The sequence below is a fragment of the Talpa europaea genome (genome assembly GCF_964194135.1).
Source record: "Talpa europaea genome assembly, chromosome: 15".
Lineage (NCBI taxonomy): Eukaryota > Metazoa > Chordata > Mammalia > Eulipotyphla > Talpidae > Talpa > Talpa europaea.
In genome coordinates, this window is record NC_140083.1 from 14,332,164 (window position 1) to 14,355,692 (window position 23,529).

A 23,529-nucleotide genomic window follows, 5' to 3' on the forward strand; every position below is an offset into this window, starting at 1 on the left:
CATTTCCCCCCAATACTACTCCACTGCTGCACTGAAGTCTGTTAGTTCCTCAGGACTGTCTCCTAAAGACAGTGGACCAAGTGTTTATCTTATTGACCAATCTACTACACTTAACCCACAAAACTCCCTCTGCAGGTGGCACTGTGGCATCACACTCCCCTAGTCTTCAGTTTCTCTAGTCTCCTCCTTGTTCTTCTTATGTGAACCTCTCTGTTCTCCCCACTCCTACAAGCTTACTGTTCTTCCCGGTGCTGGATCAGGTGTCCTCTCACTCTACCCATGGTCCCTGAATGATCTCAGACAGATCATCTCAGAGATACTCATGACTCTATTGCTCAATCAGATACTGATGTTCCTCAAAGTTTTGTCTCCATCCCAAACTGAAGTTCCGGATCCCTCAATTCATCTTTCTCCTTGACCTCTCCTCTTAGATGTCCCATGGGTAACTTAAAGTTATGTGAGTTATGTCCCATGGGTAACTTAAACCTATGTGAGTTTCCCAGGGCTGCTGCTGTAAAAAGTATCACAAACTGACTGGCTGGAAAGAATAAGGATGTGTTCTCTCATAGTTCCCTCATAGTTCTCTCATAGTTCTCTCATAGTTAGAAATCTGAAGTCAAGGTGTTAGTTGGCAGGGTCATTTCACCTCTGAAGGATTCTGGGAAGAAGGCTTCTTTGCCAAATCAGATATCAGAGTATCCTTGGCGGGAGGCAGCATAACTCTCTTCTCTGCCCCCATCTCTTTACTTTCTTCTCTGTCTTGTCTTCTCCTCTTCATACAAACACACTAATCATTGGATTTGGGAACCAGCCTAGTTGGATTTGTTTTGTTTGTATTTTTAAGCTTCATGATAACAGAGGGTATGCCTTTCTGGTGGAATCATGGAGACCTAGTGTTGGAGGTTAATTGTTGCTTAATATTTGTTAAAAGGTGAAGGAAAGAAGTAAAGCAACTAAGCACCAAGAACTAATCTTACAAAATGATAAGCAAAGCAAAGTAAATTTGGTTGTTCATTTTTAAAATGTGTACAAATGGAATTTTTTCTAGTGTATGTATGAGCAAAATACATTAAGAATCGGAGCCTCCCTGGTGGCACAAGGGGTTAAGACACAACCTATGAAGCAATCCGTAGCCACTACAGCATGAGTTCAATCCCCTGGCCGACCAGGGAGCTACCCACATGGTGAGGCAGATCTCTCCTGGCTTGCCCGCTGCACCCCTCACCAATGTACTTTGGTCAATCTGCCTGTTCTGTTCCCCACTCTGTCTCTGGTGAATCCTCTTGACCCCTGCATCTCTGGCCTGTACCCCAGCTCTTGTATGCATAAATAAATAAATCTTGGGCCTCCCCTGGTGGCACAGGCAGTTGAGCGACGCGCTGTGAAGCTGTTCACAGCCTCTACAGCGCCGTTTCGATCCCAGCCGGCCGGTGAATGTCCCACATGGTGCGGCAGACCTCTCCTGTCTTACCCGCTGCTCCCCTCAGCAGTGTATTTCATCAGTCTGCCTGTTCTGTTCCCCACTCTGTCTCTGGTGAATCCTCTCACCCTCCCATGCATCTGGCCTATACCCCAGTTCTTATATAAATAAATAAATAAATAAATCTTAAAAAAAAAAAACCTTCACAATATTTTTTAAAAAATATGTTAAGAATCAGTCAAATCTTATTTTAAGCAAATTCAAAACTGATTTTGAGTCCAGCAAAAATCCAAGGTTCCTATAGATGCTGGAAAATATTGTTCCTCACTGATTATTTCAGAAGGGGCTCTGTCCACTCTTAAAATTTGTTCTTTTATAGAAGCACCGTTACCAAATAAGACTGTAAAGATTTCATACAACTGTATTTTGAATCAACATCTCTATATAATTCATTATGTTAATCACCAAAAGTCTGGTTTCCCTCCTTCACCATATAATTTCTTTATTAATGAAAAAGTTCCTGTTTTTGTTGATCCTACAGGCTGTGTTATAATTTACTAAGTATTTCTTGAACATATCTCCAAAAAGGGCACGGTGACGCGGTTACTAGCATTCTAAGGACCACAAGGAAAGCAAAATGAAAAGAAAAACTTAAATTCTAAGAAAATGTCTCTGGATGTCAGGCTGAGAGAATGAAAGAGAGCCCCATTTGCAATTTATTTCTGCTTACTTTGTAAAGCATTTAGGCATACATAGCTGTTGAGAACTCTGATTGAATAGTCAGGAAACCAAGAAGTTAACAGGGATCAGACACACAGGGTGATAGCTATTTTGCCTGCATTAATAAATTTTCTCCCATGAGAGGGTCTTTGGTAGGCCCTTGTGCTTGTAATTATTGAAAATACCCTAGGTTCAACTAAATCAGACTAGGTCATGTAAATGTTGATGAGAATAGAAGTGGAAGTGCCTCGCTATCCCACAGCATGCATTTTATCGGCAGATAAGGATTACTCCAGGGAAGGCAAGTCCTCAAAAGAAATTCTAAGTCTTAGTATTTTGCTCTATTTTGCATTAGAATTACTTGGTGGTATTAAATTCATACACCTTTCAGAACACATAATTATAATATTCACTAATTAAACAAAAAGCCAACCAAATTAGATACAGTTAGGAAAATATCTTGGCATAATCCAGTGGGTCTGCTCCGATTTATTGTCATTAAATTATCCTAAATAGACACTAGCATTCACAGCTTAGTATTTATTATTCTTCATCTATTTTTAGTTCATTTTGACAAATTCAAGGCAGAAGATTCTAGCTTCACTGTATTGTGTGGGGGCTCTAGGTGCTTATGTAATTACTTCTAAAACTTGTGTTGCAATTTTCTTCACCCAACAAGATTCATTTTTCAGTTCCCTCATTTTAGCAGTAGAAGTTGTCATTTACAATTGGATTTTATAGACCACTCATCCCATATTTTAAAAAATATTTTATGTTTTGTAAAGACTAATCCTCAGAGCAATAGTATTAACTAAGTACTGTTGTCGTTTGTGATTTACACAGAGAACTAAAGCAGAGAACCTTTAACAACTTGCCCTCATTCATATGATTAGAAGGGATAGAGGTGAGATTTGCTACTATGGCGGTCTCTGCTCATAACTCCCACATTTTCCTGCCTCTCAATAATCTTACTCCATTGTAAAACACTTAGGAAAGTACATGAACTTTTGCTTATTATAATTGTTATTAATACACCTCTACTTGATTCTCTTGTTTCAGAACTCTTAAGATTGTAAGTGTATCTAGAGAAGTAGAACTTTTCTTATTCAATTCCCCTCAAATGCTGGCAGTATCTGAGGATGTTTAGGAAGTAGTACTCTGTCACAGAACTACTTTTTTTTTCATTCAGCCAGTATTTAGGGTGTATTCTTATGCTTCAGTCAGAAGAAATATGTTAGGCTCTGGGGCACAGGCATAAATGCTTCAGCCCTCACCAAATATAAATTCAAAGAAGTTTTAAAGGAGAGAGAAAGTATTATCTCTAGCTTGTTGCTGACAGAGTGAAGGGGATAGATCAAAGAAATGGATAAGATAAACCTGCCCTCTCTCGGATGACATGCCCTTCTCTCTGTTCATCTCCCTCTGTCAAATACATCATTTCAATGACGCTGCTTTTTTCTAGACATAGCATGGATCATCCATCACAAGCTGGAACCTAGAACTGACTCAGGCAGTAACGTGTCAGAATCATGCTAGGGTCTTTCCCGTGCATCAAGTCACTCAGTTTAAATGGCGCAGCAGTTGAGCACCGGGTTGCGAAGCTGCCCGCAGCCTCTGCAGCACCGGTTCGATCCCCGGCTGCTCCCCGGCCACCGGAGGAGGGTCCCACATGGCGCGCAGACCTCTCCTGCCACCCGCTGCTCCCCTCAGCAGTGTACTTCGGTCCTTCTGCCTGTTCTGCTCCCCGCTCTGGCTCTGGTGAATTCTCTCACCCTCCCGCATGTCTGACTGTACCCAGTGCTTGCATAAATAAATAAATAAATAAAAATAAATCTAAAAATAAAATAAAATAAAATAAAATCTGTTTCTTTTCTGGGTATTATCACCAATGAACAGATGAGAAGAAAAAAAAAGATGAAGTGACTCTCCATGATCCATAGTAATAAATAATGATAATAAAAAAGGATTCAACCCTATTTTGAGCTCAAATTTAGATGTTCTGATGGAAGCTAAGTTTTTTTTTGTTTTGTTTTTGTGTTTTTAAATCTTAAATGTAGGCCCAGATAAAGCTGGGTGATAAAGTTGCAGAATCTACAAGTGTATTTTCCTATTAAAACGTGGAATTAAACTTAAATTTTCTTTTGAATTTAGAAGTAACAGTTATTATCACTATACAACAAATCCTCCCAAAACTCAATGTTAATGCAAGAGAAAGTATTCTATTATCTTGTAGTTTCCATGGCTCAGGAACTCAGGACAGACTTGGCTGGTAGTGTTACAGGGTCTCTTATGTAGTTGTAATGCATTTGCAATCAACTGCAATCTTTATACTGTTACAGTCAGCCACAGTCTTGTGGCTACAGCTAGAACAGTTGGGATTGGAGGAGCTGAGGCCTGGTCATGTACCTTTCTCTTGACCTTTTCCCTGAAGTCTCCCTGAATGAGCTGGCTTGAGTTCCCTCAAGGCATGTTGGTCTCAGGGAAATTCATCTACTTATATAATGACGCAGGGCAGGCCTTCACCGCCAGTGTTCTAATGATAGATGCAAGGTAGAAGTAGCACTGCCTTTCTTACTTAGCATCACTTCTCCCACCTTCTGTGGGTACAGGTGAGTCACAAACCTACTCAGATTCAATGGGAGTCAAATCAGATTCTGCTTCATGATGAGAGAGTGGCAATATTCCAAATAGACATATGGGAGAGAAGATGTAATTGTGGTTCACTCTATAAAATCCATTCTTCCACACTCTACCCTCTAGCCTAAGAATTCAGATCCCAGATCCCTCCCCTAAGCAAAATAGGCTTACCACTTTCCAAGGTGTCCTAAAGGTTTCACCCTATTGAGCATTAGTCTTAGGCATGAAGGTTCATCAGCTAAATTAAGCCCAGTGAAGTTAACTTTCTTTACATAATATGCTTTTAAGCAAATCATTTGAATACCTTTCCTCTTGGCCCAAAGTCCTGTGGACTTAAGAGACAGGCTTTCTGCTGCCAATATATCCATCACATAATGATTAGATAAAAATAGATGAGTCACAGTAAACACTACCTTTAAAAAAAGATAGAAACGTATAGGCATATAACAGTAATCAGTGCAGAGAAATTCTGAATTCCAGCCAGGTATATATTGCTAGTTCCATGAACAGGGCTCGGTTGTACTCTGAGAATTGTTCTCCATAATTCTTGGCTCTGCCTTCTGGAGTCTTATCCCTTCTGAGTCATCTTTCCTATGTATAATAATAAGCAACCTATGTATAAAATGAAAGAATATTTCCAGTTTGATTCCTGCCCATAGTAGTTCCAGGGCCCAAAGACTTTTTTTTTTCCATTTTATACTGTCTCTGCCTCTTTTATTTGTATACTGACCAATACAGTTCTGTGGGTTTTCCATGAATTTGGTTGGTTTTTATTGTACTAGATAAATGCTACAGTCACAAATCTGAGATATTTCTTCTTTTCTTTGCATTATCTTTAAGTATGCTGAGGGAAAACATCCTCAAAATACTTGTGTGTGGATGGTTCACGGGTGATGTGGTGGTGGGAGAACTCCGTGGTTACACCGGAGGGGAAAAATCAAGTGCTATACATAAATGAACAATGATGTATGAGAATAAATAAATTAATTTAATTATTTTTAAAAATTGAGATTAAAAAAATGAAAGCTGCTTAGAAGTCCTCTATTGTTTAACTGAGCAAACCTCTGAGGCATGATTTCAGGAGCCAGAGCAAACCTTCTATGAGGTGCACCCTTAGCTCTTTCTGAAATCTTACAAATGATCATAGAGTCCCCCCCTAGATTTGATTGCTAGCTTGAGAGGCCTCCTTAATCGGGGAATTGTCATCTGGAGAGGATGGAAATATCTGAGTGTTCCACTGTGTAAATGAAAGTAGTACCATCTCTCCTGACCTCACTCAGGAAGTCTTGTACTGTCATTACAAGCAAGTCACATATCTGTCCAAATTTTAAGGGACAGGAAACAGACTGTACTTACTACCAGGAAACTTGAAAGATTCTAGAACAACACTTGGAATGGGAGATATTGTTGAAGTCATCTTTGAGAATACAATCTACCTCCAAGAATCACTATAATATTATGAAACATTTTTAAACAAGCTTATTGGTCTTTAAGCATGTAAATACCTTAAAGGTAATTATCTCGGGATGATACATAATTTTCTTAAAAGCTTGCTTTTATATAAGTCAATTTTTAGAACTCGGCAGTTGGAATTGCTATGGAAAATCTGGAAAAGATTTATTAGGACTGAATGCTATGTGTACTATCACAATTACTTGACAAAGAACACTTTTATGATAGTTTAATTTCCCTTGCCTTCGTTTAAGATTCCAGACTTTGGAAATGTTACTAATACTCCTTTTGGATCCCAAAGAATAGGATGTTCTATAGTGTTTTTGTCAAGTGTTTCTTCAAATACTGCCAGCCATGCAAATGCCAAAGTACAATAGAAAGTGTATTTTGTTCAAAAATGCTATCTTAAAGAACAAAGATCATATACTTTAACTATTCCAACACTTTAGTTGGTTCAAAAGTTAAATAAAGATATGTGTGTGGGTGGTGTATATGAGATGAAGGATGTCTTGGATTATATGAACATGTAAACTCCTTCCACTAATAAAATGTATCCGTGATTTAATCATCCAACTCAGAGCTGGGCCGGTTTCAGGAGTGGATTTCTTGGACAAACTAGCTGTGTGACTTCTTTAAAGTCTTTGTAATTTCATTTTGATATACAGAAACAAGGGGAGATGAGACTTGTCAACAAGTATTTGTTGAATATCTTCTGTTTACAATGAGTCCTTGTATTTACTGTTGCAATTTATTGTTAGAAATGTTGGTCATGGTATGAGTCATAGTAGGAGAGTGCATTACTTGGATCAAGAATTTACTGTCATAGAAACTATTTCCAGAATTATTCACCATGATCTGAACTCTCAGGTGATTTCCTCCGGAGAGATCCTCTTACTGACACACTTGCAAATATAAAGCAATAATCAGCAGTCCTCTTAGCAGAATCTTCTAACACAATATTTTGAGCTTTTCAGCTCTCACCTCCAAATGAAAGCACTGCCTGAACATCCCCAGTTAAAGTGAACATGGAAATGAAAAGAATCACAACTGCCCCTTTACAACAACTCTTTGTTTATGGATAATAGCTCTGCTTACCTGAGTGTGCACCAGAAACTAGGAGGAAAGCACATAAAATTCCCAGATGGTTGAATTTTATGCTAAGGGATTTAAATCAGCATTTTAAATGTCATTCTACTAATGTGATTTTTTTTTACCACAGCCTCAAAGTTTGGCATGAAATTGTTTTTTCATATGCATTAAGTTCTGATGAATATCTGAGGTCATGATTGAGTCAAGAAGAAAGGATTTTCTTTTAAATGAAATACTAAAGTTCAGAAGTTTATTTTTGTACAGAAAGTGGTTTGACAATCCATGTATTCATCTGTCATTTCTCTAATTTTGTGGTTGAGAGTATTTGAGATGCACATCTATGAAATTTCTTCATTTAAATTTTTTTCTCTGGTTGTTCTTCTTATGTTAGTTCTATGTGACTATAGTCTGCATTCAGTTCTTCACTTTCTTGGTGTCTTTTACTACTAATACCTAAAGATTAAAAAAAGGGGGAAGAAATCAAAGTTCTTAGGTCCTAGAGCTTTGAATATATCTCTTATTCAGTTTTCTCCCTCTTCCTTATCCTTAGCAGTCATGTATGGAAAGCAATACCTCCCCAGTCATTTCTCTGTAGATTCAAAGAATTAACTAGCAAGTTCATCTCTGCTCCATTTAGGAATTATCATGTTTAGAATTTAGATTCCTTATTTTAGAGTTTCAGTTCATTATATCTTTGTAAAATAACACAATTGGAAATGTGATTAGTTATTTTGTACATTTGAGTCTGAGAATTTGCACTTAGGAATTAGAAATTATGATGTGATTGTTATTAAAAGCAACGATCACTTTATCCAAGTTTTTATCACGGATGAATCACTAAGTGCATTATCTTATCTCATCTCTCCAAATATGCTAGGAGGTGGGTTGCAGGAGAGAAGGGGAAATTCTCCCTATTCCTCTGGGAAGCAATGGATACCAGCAGGATCACAAAACACGGCTTCAGAAAGAACAGTAACTGGAGCAACCAGTGATATCTAGGGAATGGAGACTGATCAAAATGTCATTTCACACCACCCTTGAGATAAATCAACTTGAACAATTTTCAAGCTTTGTGTCACTCAGTTAAAGATTTATCACTGGTGCTACAGTGGTGGGGGAACTATGGATACTACACCTGAGGGGAGAAATCAAATACTGTCTAAAAATTAACGATAAAAGACATAATAATTCATATTGCATAGAATATCTGATTTGCTGGTGCTGGGCCACAGCTGCACTTTTGACCAAGAGGACAGGGCGCTGTGATTGAGACTCACCCATCACATAGGAAAGGGGGGGGGGTAGTTTCTCAGAGAAAAACCCTGATGTTGTTAGTAAGTGAAGGAAGATTCTAGTGAGGCAAAAATAGTAGATGTCCTCTACACTCATGTTCCATTTTTCCTTTCCTGATGTTCTTGAAGCCCTGAGAAATACATTTATGCATCTTCTACTTCTACCCTTTGACACTTTACCCATTGACACTTCTCCAATTCCTTATTATCACAGGCACATAATATCCTATTCTTGCCCTTTTGTTGTATTATCCCACAATTCCTCATTTTTTTTCCACTAATGGGAAAGCTACTAGCACCTTCTCTGTGGACATCCAAGAATAGCAATTGTACGTATGTAAAGCTTGTAAAATGAGGGTGAACCTATATCTGAAATTTAATAATTGTCTTCCTAGATATTTGGTATGTTTTCCACACCATGTTTCATGGTGCTTCAAAATCTTGTGGTGTATCTGTATGAGTAATACTTGCTGTTAATACAGACCCTCATGTTACAGCGATGATTGATTCCAATGTCATCCTAGAGATTAGTGAATTCAAGCAGGAAAAAGAATGCAGCCCAGCATGATGTCCAAGGCATACTTCCTGAGGGAATGTAGACTTTCACGGGTTATGATGAGACATGATTCTTAATTACAAAATAATCACCTAAGATGAAAAAAAATAAGGAAATCATAGTGCAGCTGGACGCCTGGCCATGGTGCCAGAGTAGAAATGTAAAAAGGCGAAGACCTGACAGTGCACTTTTTTTTTGTAACGTCCTATAGAGAGCCAGAAACTATCACATATATAAATAATGTGTGTGAGTGCATGTGTGCATTTGTAAAACTAGAAGAGCAACAGGAAGGAAATTAATATGTAGCAATTTTTCCATGTGTGATAAAACCCTGTCTTAAAAACCTTGTTTAGGATTTGAATTGAGGATGGGAAAACATATCATAAAATACCATTTACAAAGAAAGGAATTTTAAAAAGCAGAGATAATGAAACATTTTCGTTTTACAAACATCTTTTTCTTCCCTGAAATCACAAACAGCTGCAGTATATTCTGACTAATTACAACTGAATCATAAGAAACACAGCATGATACAAGCCCTAAGTGGAACCAGTCTGGTGCAAGTGGATTTTAAATCCTGAAGTTTTATGTAATTCGAGGTTTACTCACACTTGGGTCATCAATTTTGAAGAAATAATGCTCATGTTAATTAGGGTCATTTGCTGATGTAGTGAAATGCCTTTAGCACCATGGAATATTTTAACAAATGGTAAAACATCATTTGTCCAGATGCCACTTATTAAGAATGGATGTAATTTGGGCCTCCCTGGTGGTGCAGCAGGTTGAGCACCGCGCTGTGAAGCTGTCCGCAGCCTCTGCAGTGCTGGTTCGATTCCTGGCAGGCCAGGGAGATACCCACATGGTAAGGCAGACCTCTCCGGCCTCTCCCGCTGCTCCCCTCAGCAGTGCTTTCGGTCATTATTGTGGGAATGGAAAATATTTTTCAAAGAAATCTGTATTGCCTTAATAAGGGCAAACTATTTTCAAGTACCAATTTAGCAGCACAAATCTGTTCTTTCCATATGAAATTATAAAACCGAAGAATTTGAAGGTTTTTACAGTAGGGATGTGTGCCAAGAGGTATATTTACTTATCTAGTAAATCTAGCCTACTACCTAATCCTTGTTCCTGCCTTTACAAATGCACCTCTTCTCACGAGTCCTAGCTCTTAAATTGTGGATTTACAGGGATTTCTAGGACTCAGAGACTAGGAAACATTTAACCTTATTCTCCCTCTTTTGTTAAGCCATCATCAGGTGCCTGGGACTTCTTATCAACCCATTATTGTGATGAAACTGTGATAAACACACAGTTCATATGAGCAGATATGCAGCCTAGATAAGGAAACTAGGGTTAAAAATCTGGAAAATAGTTCAGAGCCTTATATGCTCAAGTCTAGAAAATAGAGGCTCTAAGGCCACACAAAGTGAGCTAACTCTGAAAAGGAGCTGAGATCTTCCCACCAGGAATAACTTCACTTTCAGAGTGCCCTGCAATCCAAAGTCAAATGCAAGCTTGCTAAACATGAAGCCTATAAACTTTGAAGCCCCATTTTATTCTCATCACTTAAACTGTCTTCCTTTTCACCCAAACTTTAATAACATGCACCCCAGTGCTTTTAAATCTCTCCCTCAATCTTAGAATTAATTGCATTCTAATGCTTATGTCATTTCAATACACCCCCCCCCACCCAAGATTCTGATAAATTAGGGTCATTTTAAAAAGGCACTAAAATATTATGAGACTGATATCTTACCTACATTTCTAACAGATAATTAAATTCCAGACCTGTAAAATTTTGAACTAGTCAATTAAAGTAATATTTCCTTTTCAACCTGAAATGAGTGTGCCGTGAGGCCAGGTACTTATCACAAACCATTTCCTTCGACCCAGAGGGCAGAACTGTCTGGGACTGGGAAAGTGAGCCATGGCTATATAATTTTAATAAAGTCATTAAATATCTTTTACCTGTCTTTTAAAAAGATTTTCAGAACTGATGTAATCTACTGGTCTTAGGTTTCTGTCCAAACTCCTTTATGACCTTTGTCTGACCCTCAGCCTAAATCCTCCTTGGGGCAGTTTCCCCAGTGACAGATGCTTCTCCTCTGGATTTCATGGTGTTGCTCTCATCTCTACATTCCGTGAGCCATGACAGTACCAGGTGAAGTACTCCGCCAGCATCACCATTACTGCTTCCTATTTTTGTAAGTCATGACCAAAACCTTAGAGCCATAGATCTTTGTAGAACTGGCTTCAGTGTCAGCACTGACAGCTGAGGCAGCTTCCCAGTGCCTTTTTGGCTTTAGAAGGTGAATCTGATGCCACCACTAGCATCTTTATAGCATCAGCTGTCTCACACTAAGTAACTTTTATTCCTCTTTAACTAGTCTAAGGATAGAGCAATTGTGCCCCACTAGCCCCCTACACACTGAGTCTTCTTTATGTTCAGTCATATTTCATTCTATATTTATACAATGTTTTAAGCTGCATTTTTACTGCAAAAAAATGTTCAAAAAGAAAATAGTTCAATGAACATATGCCCACCACAAAACTACCTATACAACCTATATTCAACAGTTAACCTTTACCCTGTTGCTATATTTGCTTTATCTGCCTCTCTCTCTTTTTTTCTGTCTCTCTCTCTCTCTCTCTCCTTCTCCCTTCCCCTCTCTCCCTCCTTTCTGTTTATCTAGTTGAATCATTTAAAAATAAATTTCAGAGTAAAGTTATTCCTAAATATTTCAGTACTCATACAGAAAAATTACATTCTCCTATATGACCATATTATTTCATACTAAGAATGAATGATAATTTCTTAAACAGCTGATATGTAATCATTTATCTAATTTACCATTATTTCTAATTTTCCCAGTTAAGAAAAATGTACCTTCAGCTGACTTTTCCAACCAGGGTTCAATCAAAATTCATATATTCCATTTAGTTGCTCTATGTTTTTAGGTTACTTCAGTTCCCACAATATTATTTTGTTCATGTCATTGACTTTTTTGAGATTAGGCTGATTACATTGTACAACATCCCATATTCTGCTTTGTCTGATTGATTTCCCCTTGGGTTTTTAACTGGTTCCTCTATCCCTGTATTTTTTAGAACCTAGAAATTAGATCTAAAGTCTTAGTTCCATTCAGGTTAAGCATTTTTTGCAAGGTGATTCTAAACACCTTGTATTCGTAATGCCTTATGAAGCATAAAATGTCATCTTTCCTCTCTATTGACCACACTAAGTTTGATTGCTTTTTTGGATGGTTACCATTAGCACTCTTCATGGTAAAGATCTGCTTTTATTTTTACAATTAGTAAACCATGAGCTAAATGAGCATTGGGGATGGCGCCAGGTACAGCACTTTTACATAAGAGTCCATCATTCTTTGATGATGCTGCTTATGAAGGTTTTAGGGCACATGTATGTCCTGGAGCTTACACATCATGAACTTCATGGTGAATCTACTTTTGTGAAAGTGACAGTTTTCAAAAATTCACAATCAATGAAAAATGTCTATTCTAAATTTTATCTTATTTTCTTCTTAGAAACGTCTCTTGAGACCCTGTACTTGTTATACATTATATTATTTATTCCTCTTGGCTTCATGCCATTTTAAATGTGATTAGTATTTCATCTGTGACTTTCATAAATCACTGTAAAATAATAAATAAGTCAGTTGAAAATTTTACTAAATAGACTATTGAAATAGTTGTTAAGGGAAATAATATCTTCCTTCCCTACAGAGTTTCTGTTTTCATTTTTTTAACCAAAAAAAAGGAAATTGAGCTATCTGCTAAAGATTTTTTTATAAGCTAAGCTAAGGGATGTGTTCTTATCTGTACTGGAAATAATGAGGGGAGGGAAAATTCACTTATTCCTTATAAAATATTTTATGATTTTAGGCCGCATTTGTGACACTCTTCCAGGTATTAATAATTCTCAGAAATCATGGAAATATATAATTTGACTCAGGTGGAATATATAATTATTTAGTCTAAGATCTACTTACTTCATATATGTATCTCACAATTCCCTTAATTTAGGAAAAAACATGACTAAAAGAAGATAGGCATCTGAGGAGTTAATTATTTTCACATTCCTAGACCCCTACTGTGATAAACCATATTTTCTTGAGGTTATTGAACTCTTCAGAGGAAAAGATGTAGAAATTAGCAGATAAATTAATTGAGTCTATTAAGGCATGTGACTATAAATACACTGAAGGCTGGGAGACACATTTAGAAATAAGCTCTTAAGAACTTTATAGAAGATGTTTTCATAAATATGTGGTATAATGTGTTAGAAAACCATGGTAAAAATAAAAAAGCTTAATGTTCTTGTGTTAGTTTCTGCTTCTAACTCACTGTGTACCTTTAGATATGGTATTTTTAGTGTCTCTAAATCTTCGTTTCTGACCCAAAAGACCTTTTTCCATTCACTTGGATTAACATGAAAAGTTTGAATTCTGAAATCACATCTCATACCTTTAATCACTTGCCTTGGCAAAGTATTTTATATCCCTAAGCCTCAGTTGCCTCATTTGTAAAGTAGGGATCTGCCTAATAGGTATTTTTGGGGGGAGGAGATATGGGGGTTAATTAGATGAGATAATACATTAAAGTGGTTGGCACAAAAACTGGCAGTAATTAGAAGCCATCCATTGTTGGCAGTTTTATTGTTTCAGGTTCTTTTCTAGGCATAGATGAAATTGCTTTGGCTACAGCTGTCATAAAATACCTTTCCCTTTGAATCTACCAGTAGATTTCAGCAATGTGCTATTTCATTTCATTGTGCTGTAAAATCAATGCTGTGATGCTTTATGATATTGTCTACAGGGGTGTTGATTATTCAAGATTTATAATATTCTTAGAAAACATACAATTAATATTTTCCCTATATGCATATCTGGTTTGTTTTGTCTTTTTTCCCTTGCCATTTTCATATATTGATATAAGAACACAGAGTCATCTTCTTGATGTGCAAATATAAAACAAATGTGAAGATAAAATATAGAGCACATAATTTAAGACTTATTTTTCATTTGAAATTAAAATTTTTTTAATTTTTTTTTATAGAGGCATGTTATTTATTTATTTATTTATTTGTTTGTTTGTTTGTTTATACATGCACTGGGTACAGTCAGAAGCGCGGGAAGGTGAGAGAATTCACCAGAGCCAGAGCGGGGTGCAGAGCAGGCAGAAGGACCGAAGTACACTGCTGAGGGGAGCAGCGGGCGGCAGGAGAGGTCTGCGCGCCATGTGGGACCCTCCTCCGGTGGCTGGGGAGCAGCCGGGGATCGAACCGGCACCGCAGAGATAGCGGGCAGCTTCGCAACCCAGCGCTCAACCGCTGCGCCACCGGGGAGGCCCTCATTTGAAATTAAATATAGTCAAATCCTTCCATTCTCAGTGCCATTATAACACATAAATATATCACCAATATTACAGTGACTTTGTAATTTTGGAGAATATTTAATAATAAAATGTGATGATGTTAGTTAGAAAACACCACATTGATATTTGAATGTGACCATTCAGTCAGATAAAATTCACTGAATTATATTAAAGTTAATTTATCAGTCGAATTGTCTTGAAAATATATTGGCTACAAGTACCATTTGAGTGACTCTGAATTTCCCATCTGTTTGTGTCTTTTGCACTTAAATCTTAAAATACTGAATTCTAAGAAAGAACTTTAGATACATGTATTAACTTCTGTACAAACATACCTTTCCTTCCCCTTTCCTATGTCTTATTTTAGCTGATACAAGAGAATACAAGGCATCAAAGAAGAAACAAAAGCCCTGAAAATGAGTTGCTTAATAAAGTGTTTAGAATAAGACTTTCAAAAATAGTTTCTTTTTATTAGTTAATAAAAAGTACTCTTAATACTTAATTACTCAGCTTTCACCCTGACAACAAACTAAAAAGATCTTAATGGCTTAGAGAATCTTAATGAAGATTTATTTCTTGCTCACAAGTTTGCAAGTTGGTTGGACTCTACTGAGCCAGGCTTGGTTTAGTAAGTTTGGGTCAGTTGCTCTCTTCCATGGGACTTTTTACTCTGGGACCCAGACTCAAGAAGCAATCACTATTTGGGCATGCTGTGCTGATGGCATAGTCTAAGGAGAGAGAGGAAAGCCATGAAGTTCCTCTTAAAATCTCTCCTGTGTGACTACATTGGCCTTTCCACCGTATTAGGTGAAAGCATGCCACATGACCAAGCTTTAAGTCAGTGGGGTAGAAAAATACATTTTGTTCACAGGGAATCTATGCTGAAGGAGATGAATAATTGTTAATAAACTATGCAGTCTTCTGTAGTACATTATTTACTTAGTAAGACATTTGGCCTTCAGAAATGTCGGAATTCATACATTCACAGTCACTGGGTCTGTTTATGTAACAAGACAGTCATAGAATTTAGGCATTTGAGAGGTAAGAAAGAACCTTGAAAAGTCTAGCCATATTGCTTTATTTTAGATAAAATCGTGTGACCCGGAGGTGTTCAGTGACAGTTGCCAACGATTAGTGGCAAAGATGGATAGGAACCCCACATGCATCCTTCATAATTAATGTATATGCCACCAGCTGGTTAATGAGTTAGTCCAGACTAGGTAATCTCTGAGAATGATTCCAATTCAGAGGTAAAACTATGAGTTTATCATAGATCTTTTCTTAGTTTAGAAATATTTGGTAATTCAATTTCAGTTCTGCTAAAATTAATTGATGAGTTACTGTAAGCTGGGTACTGTATCAAACTCTATAAGTTAAAAATATAATAAAACATTAACATTTTACCTGAAAGAATGGAGAGACAAGTCAGGATAAAATAAAACTGATAGTTATATGACTGCCAGGATTATAAAATAAATAAGAAATAATTAAAAGTATTTACACTAAGATTAATTAGTATGCTGCCTGCAATAAATACATCAAAAGCAAAGAATCTATTAAAGGCTGACTGACTCTTGAAGAATTCATTTTCCTTGGGAACACTTGGTCAAAATGTTTAAAGGCATCATGTTGTGCATTCTTCATTACTTAAAGTGAGTGCACATTTATGAATGTAAAAAATTTTCCAAGACACTCTAAAATTGATCATATATATAAAGAAAGCATTCATTTGAAATCCTTTAAATTTCTCCATCAATAGTCCCAAATCATCTTCATAAACCTCAGAATTCCTATAGAAATAATAGTTGTCTCACTTTGATAAGCTCAATTTTCATGCTTTTGGCACACTTGACTACAAATATTTTCTCAACCTTTTAAAAAATCATAGTGATTTCATGCAAATCACATGGGAAGCAAGCAATAAACTCTGGAGAAAAGTGAGGAATGCTACATTGTCTACCTGAATAGTGCTCTGGAGAAAGACAACAAAGCAAGAAAGACATGGAGCGGAGAGTGACAATGCCTATTAATGGCAGATACCAGACAGAGAAGCAAGTTCCTAAATTGTAGAGGAAATCATAAAGTTGGATAACAGAGGGATATTTCATCCTTAGTTCCAAACAAAATAAGAAAATGGATCATTAAAATATCTTGAATAAATGAGTAAAATATATTTAAGACTTTTTAAAAGCAAAAAGGAACTCAAAAGATCAACTTCATTTCACCAATGTCCTAACATTTTTACTTGGTAAATGCCTCTCACACATCATCCTCTTTGGGTTTTAGTTTTTTGTTTTTTTTTTAAACCACAGGGAATGTGATTTTTTTTTTTTAAGATTTATTTATTTATTTATACAAGCACTGGGTACAGTCAGAAGTGCAGGAGGGTGAGAGAATTCACCAGAGCCAGAGCAGGCAGATTGACGAAGTACACTGCTGAGGGGAGCAGCGGGCGGCAGGAGAGGTCTGCGCACCATGTGGGACCCTCGCCCGGTGGCCGGGGATTGAACCGGTGCTACAGAGGTTGCAGGCAGCTTCGCAGCCCAGTGCTCAACTGCTGAGCCACCGGGGAGGCCCTCTTTGGGTTTTAGTTTTGACTTTATTTTCTTTGTAAGAGTTTTCTTCATGAGTCTGGACCAGTAAATGCTCACAACAACTTTTATTTGCCCTGTGACAGTCTTTCTGTAATATAATTGCTTATTTGTTTGTTAGTCCCATCCCCACATTCTTGGAGCTCCACAGAGGAGGGACATGCCAATTTTGTCAACTCTTCTATTCATTTTGCACAATTCTGGCTACATGTATTATATCTCAAAATATTTATTGAATGAAGTGTGATGGGTAGAACAACTTGTTTGTGTGTGTGTGTACATGCCTGCACACCGGTACACACACATGAATGTTGGGAGTTAGGGGCTTTCCTTCAAGATATTAGAATGAATCAAACTTGCCACATCAAAAAAAAAAAAAAAGTACTAAAAGAGTTCTCAAAATCCACAAACTTAATGGAATCTAAAGATCCCACTATCTATAGATAAACACAATACATTGAATTTACCACTTTAAAATGCGTGGTACTAGCAGAATACAGAAATTTATAACAAAATGTAACTAAATATATAACTATTAAAGTACTGCAAGGGGCATGTTTATGAAAGAGGTCAGGAACTGTAGTTATTCAAATATGAAAAAGGAGATGTATGGTTTCACTCATCTGCAGAATATAAAGAAAATGCAAAACAAAGGAACAGAACAAACTAAACTGACTGCAGAATTTAGGGTTGGAGAGTAGGGTGTGGGGAGCAGAAGGGAGAGGAAGCCTAGTGGACTAGGTGAAGGACTAGGGGTGCTTTGGTGGTGGATGTGGTATGGTAGCATCAAAAAAAGTATAAATCTATACCCCCAAATCATATACCGTGTTATAAACCTATACCCCCAAATCACATACAGAGCTATAAATCAAAGTTACCTCAATAGAAATTACATAATTTTTTAAAAAAAGAAAGAAGAAATGTCCCCAAAATATACAAAATTCCAAATGAGTAGTGTAGGGTGAAAGCAGGGCAAATATGTCTTAAGTAGAGAAGAAAAAATGTTAAGGTATTAGGAAAAAATATTGCCTCCTGCAGTGGCAGAGAGCATAAAAGCAGAGCTATTGGCAAACAAATTATTATCAGGGTTGGGGGAAGTATCAAAAGACAAAATGATATATGCAAATAAGAAATAAATCTAACTCTCCATCCAGAGGCCACCAAATCAGAAGGTCAAGCAAAGAAAATTGAGCTCCCTTTTTTTTGCAAGGCAGAGGTGCTTATCTAATTCTGGATAATACAATTCTTTCAAATTAGAATTATTCACATTTCATTCAAAGGACAACTAAAAAAGCCATTAAAAGAACCAGAACGGACCCAGACATTTGTTAAGGAATAAATTTTCCGCAGGAAAAATAAATAAAACTTTTCAAATACAGATCTGAAGTAATTATTCAAATGAATGACACAGAGAAATTTGCTTCAAAACTAAATAATTAATTCTAGCACTGTCCTAATCTGCAGTCACCAGTTATCAAAACTGAAGCACTCTTACTTTATTGCATAGAAGTTATTACGATGTTGTAGAAATTCCACTGGTTTTAGCCCAAATTTTAATTGGGGATTCAGAGACATGGTTATTTACAAACAAGTTTTGGGGAAAAAAGCTCATCAATTAAAGGGAAATATATGTGTAAAACATTTAACATACATTGTAATAAGCCTGAATATATATTAATAATCATACAGTTAGTTATAGTAATACAGCCAAAGATCAGTTTGACCTTTTATTGGCATCACACATATAATTTATTTGTTTAAAATCTCCTTGCATTTGTTTTTTTTTTGTAAAGTAATTACTATAGTAGGAGGCATGGAAATACAAAGATTGTGGGCTATGCAAGTACCTTCCCAACAACCTAATTCCCTGTCCCCAAAATTGTTGAAATCATGCATTTATTTTTTGGTGAACTTGAAGTCAACAAAAAAATTTTTGTTGTTGTTCTCTCACAGTCCCCTATCCTTTTTCTTACACAATTAATTTTGCAAGCCGCCTAATCATATCATGTTGTCAGGTTTGGCCCAGTAGTCCAGAACCCCCGGTCTGTTGGGCATTTGTTGTATTAGCTCTTTCCCAATGTTATTACAAGGATTTGATCATTTATTTTGGGTATTCTTCCAAAATTAGAGATGAGTGGTTTCTATTTAAGGACAGGTTATTCTATGCCAGACATTATATACTTCACCCTACCTAATGTTTACTGTAAGGAAATGAGGCTCCAAGTGGTTTAACATGACATGAAAGAAACAGATAAGCCTTTGAGTCCAGATCTTTGATTTTAAAGGATATGGTTTTGCCATCACATTTAGAGTTCCCAGTGCATCTGAAGCCACATAAAACACTTTACCTGGCTTTGCTTCAAGCATCTGACTTGGGAGGTCTGGAGTGGAGTCCAGATATCTATATTTGAGAATCACTGTACTACTCCATGGTGTCCCTACTGAACAGGAAAGGGTCTGCAGCTCCTATCACACCCCTGTGGCATTGTCAAAGATATTCCTGATTAAATCTTGTAGCGTGCAGTCAGAGGGGTACTCTGGGAGCCTCCAACTTGCATGTCTAAAAGGGTTCTGCCATCCACCACATAAAGACAAAGCATACCCTTTATGTGTAAGAACTTTAATAGATTAGTGTACATAGAGAGGGAAAAAGAAAAAGGATATAGTTTCCCAATTAAACACTCAAAGTTACCCATTCCCTTGTGGGTAAATGTCCAGCCAAACAGGTCCAAAGTGGGACCACTGAGGCCTGAAAACTTTCCATAAGTCCAAAGCATCTTCTGGCGGGGACCCACAGAAAAGGGCCAGAAGGGGCTAGACATGTCTGGGACAAAAGGAACAAAATCAAAATACAAATCACGATGAAGGCTGCCATTTTCAGCCTCCCCACATGTCTCTCTCCCATGTATCTCCCAAGTGTCCCTACAGTCTCAGTTTCATCTGTGTTCTTCCAGGTTGCCCAAGTCCCTGGTGAAGTCCAAAGCTGAGAAACAGAAAGGCCCCTTTTCTTTTCTTTTATATATTTTTTACATCATTTCTCATTTTTGCACATTTTCATCTTGGTTATATTCCCCATACAATTCCCACTCCCCTTATTTTGACCCTAATCCCTCCTCTCCTCCCTCCTCCCTTCCCCCATAGTGTATCTCTGGTTTATAGTTGCTTGTTGATTTTGATTTTCACTTTATTATAATTAGTCTTTTTCCTGGTCCCTTATTTATTTTCTGAATTCTTGCTATGAGTGAGACCATCTGGTATTTTTCTTTTTCTTTCTGGCTTATTTCGCTGAGCATGATCCCTTCCAGCGCCATCCATGTTGCTGCAAATTGCATGAGTTTATCTTTTTTGATTGCCGAGTAATATTCCATGGTGTATATGTACCACACCTTCTTGACCCAGTCATCTATTTTTGGGCATTTGGGCTGTTTCCAAAGCTTAGCTATTGTAAATAGTGCTGCTGTAAACATAGGGATTCAGGTGCCCTTTTGAATTAATGTTTCTGTGTCCTTTGGGTAAATGCCTAGGAGTGGAATTGCTGGATCATATGGAAGCTCCATCTTTAGCGGGTTGAGGAATCTCCACACAGCTCTCCATAGTGGTTGGACCAGTTTGCACTTTCAGAGAGGCCCCTTTTCATGTCTTTAGACTCTACATGTCTCTCCCAAGTTTTCTCCCCAAAATCATCTTCTAGCTTCCCCTCACCATTCAGCTCCAGCCTTCATTAGATGGGGTAAGGAATATGAAAACTCCCTTTGTTACAGAGATTCCTATCTGTACCAATCCCTCTCTGTAAAAGATCTATTTATTTATTAATATTCTTTGGATCACATTGTACTGTTATTTGATTCTTATTTACTGTTTAGTTCATAAGATTTTTGTGAAGTTCTATCATCTGGCATGAAGCATTAGAGAATCCAGTGTGCCAATAGGAGCTTAGCTGAAACTAAAATGACTTGTATAATTGTAAATGCATCTTTTCTTTGGACTATAACCTAGTAACCTCAATGGAAAATAAAACTACTTTAGTTTCATAATAGTGTTAGATAAATGCCTGTAGTGATGGGATTATATATAAAGAACAGCAAACTCTGATAGGGAAAATGAGAGCATAATACAGTCAAATTCCATCCTTTCCCCAGTTCCTCTGAGATCTGGCACTTGGAGCCAGAGAAGAAAGCAATGGGCTTTTATCATTAGGGAATGTTCCACAGAGGAAATGGATGAGGTGTAAACTGAAATCTTAAGGAATGGGAAGGTTCTGGTACAAGAAGGATATAACAATCACAGCATAGCCACAATATCCAGAAATTGACCTGTTGAGTGAAAGGGATAAAAAGAAAGTAGAACTTCAGGATGGTCTGTGCTCTGAAATCCTGAGAGAGATCAAAATGAGCCAAAACATAAATAGCATGTAAAGCACAATGGAGGAAATTGAATTTAATTTGATTTGGCCAAAGGGAGTCATTATAGGTTTAGAATATGAAGTGACATGTGAGAGCAGTGTCAGAAGGTGTTGGTAGTAACAGTTGTACTGTTAACCATGTGCCTGGATTTACACTTTTTTTAAATAGCCTTGTTTATTTTTTCACAATATAGGGTTTCTCCCCTCAGGTCAAATGCTAGGATTTTTATAGACAGTGCATGCATTTACTCTTCTTCATAAAGGTATGAGATTTGTATTAGCTAAGACTTGCTGATAAGGAGCCTGAGAGTTTGGGAAGATTAGAGAGCCTCAATAAAATGTGGTGAAGCCTTTTCACACATAAACATTGATGCTAAAGACCACATCCTCCTGTGCTACCTCAGGAGAATGATCTGGTATCATTTGTAAGATTTAGACTTGGGAGAAACAAAGACTCCAGTTAGGAGATGGGGAACCTGGGTTTGGGTAGTGTAGTTCAGTTTTCTATACATTGAGGGGATAAGGACCCTATTTGAGAAAGGGGTTAATTTGCAATTTGAACATAATATGAAACAAATTACGAGGTCACACCTACCCTTCATATGTGTATATCATGAGGCCTTCAAATATAGCTGTAATAGTCTGTAAATAGAATATTTAGAAAAAATTTTTAAGAGAAATAGCTTTCATGTGCATTGGGAAAAGTTTAGGGCTCTAATATACACACATAAATATATTTGCTGATAGCTAAAGAACTCAACTAATCTCTGGATGCTTCATCTTTTAAGTGGATAGTTAATGGATTTGTAAGAGCTAAGTGATTTTTATAAATTGTGTGTTTCTTATCTTCAGGTGAGTCTTTCTGGTGGGACTTGTCTCTTAAGATAGCTTGGCTTCTTGATATCTATCCTTTTGTATTATGTGCAACACAAATTGCAAGCAATAATGAAAATGCATTATGATATAGTGCCATCACATTCATTTAAAGGCAAAGCAGAAATTGGGGGCTGCAGCAAAGTACTTATGGCAGGACTCAAGTCTGTGTGGTTATTCTTTTGAAAGATTTATTTTTATTTATTTGCATATAAGAAGTGGACTATATGCAGTAGGTACAGGGGAGTGAAAGGATTCACCAGAGACAGAGTGGGGAGCAGAACAGGCAGATTGACTGAAATACACTGCTGAGGGGAGCAGCAGGCGAGTCAGGAGAGGTCTGCTATGCCATGGAGATAGCTCCCTGGTTGGGGATCAAACTCAGGTCTCAGCAGTGATAGCGCTAAGACTTAACCCCGAGGCCATAGGAGGTCCTCTGTGGTTTTTTTGAAGTCCTTCTGTGTCTGACTAAGCTTCTTGTATATTCTCTCCTTGTAGATCTGCACCAGAATGTTTGATGTTTATGTCACTCCTATTCATGCTTTTGTTTTAAGCATTTCTCCTCACTGACATTATAAGAACATACACTTTCATTTGTTCATTCAGTAAATATTTATTAAATAATTATGTTGTGCTGGGTACTGTTTGCTGAACAATTTGCCAGAGGGATTTTCTTTTTAATCTTAGATGAAAATTGATTTACCAAATGTAATAGCAGGTCAGCTTTAGCTTTGGAGTACAAGAACATATTTTTTTTTGTTTTAATTAGGGGAAAGAAGAAATTGTACTTTTCATATTTAGTGTCTTTTCCTTCTAAGTCACTTCTAAGCAAACATTGAAAAATTACACATTACCTTTAACCAAATTTCAATCTCAGAATATGTATCTAAGTCAAGTTTCTGAACACTCTAATGTTTGCCTTCCATTATGCTTAATGAATTGTTTTCAAATTGGTCTTTAATCTGAGACTCCATCCCTTCTCCAGAGAGTTCAAGGAAGGATAGTCATTGTGGTTTATGCAGAAAACCTCAGAACTAAATTCTGGCATAAACTGGCTTTAAAGCTCTTGACCTATGTCAGGTCATGCCTTGGTTCTCAAATGT

At 37.1% G+C, this 23,529-nt stretch overlaps 1 protein-coding gene across 6 annotated transcripts in view; it reads left to right on the top strand.

Annotated features, from left to right (window-relative positions):
* The window catches only part of ANKS1B (ankyrin repeat and sterile alpha motif domain containing 1B), a gene marked incomplete at both ends in the record, with an annotated part of 793,016 nt that overhangs the window by 323,076 nt on the left and 446,411 nt on the right, over positions 1 to 23,529 (top strand). The gene's annotated exons all lie outside the window — the stretch shown is intronic.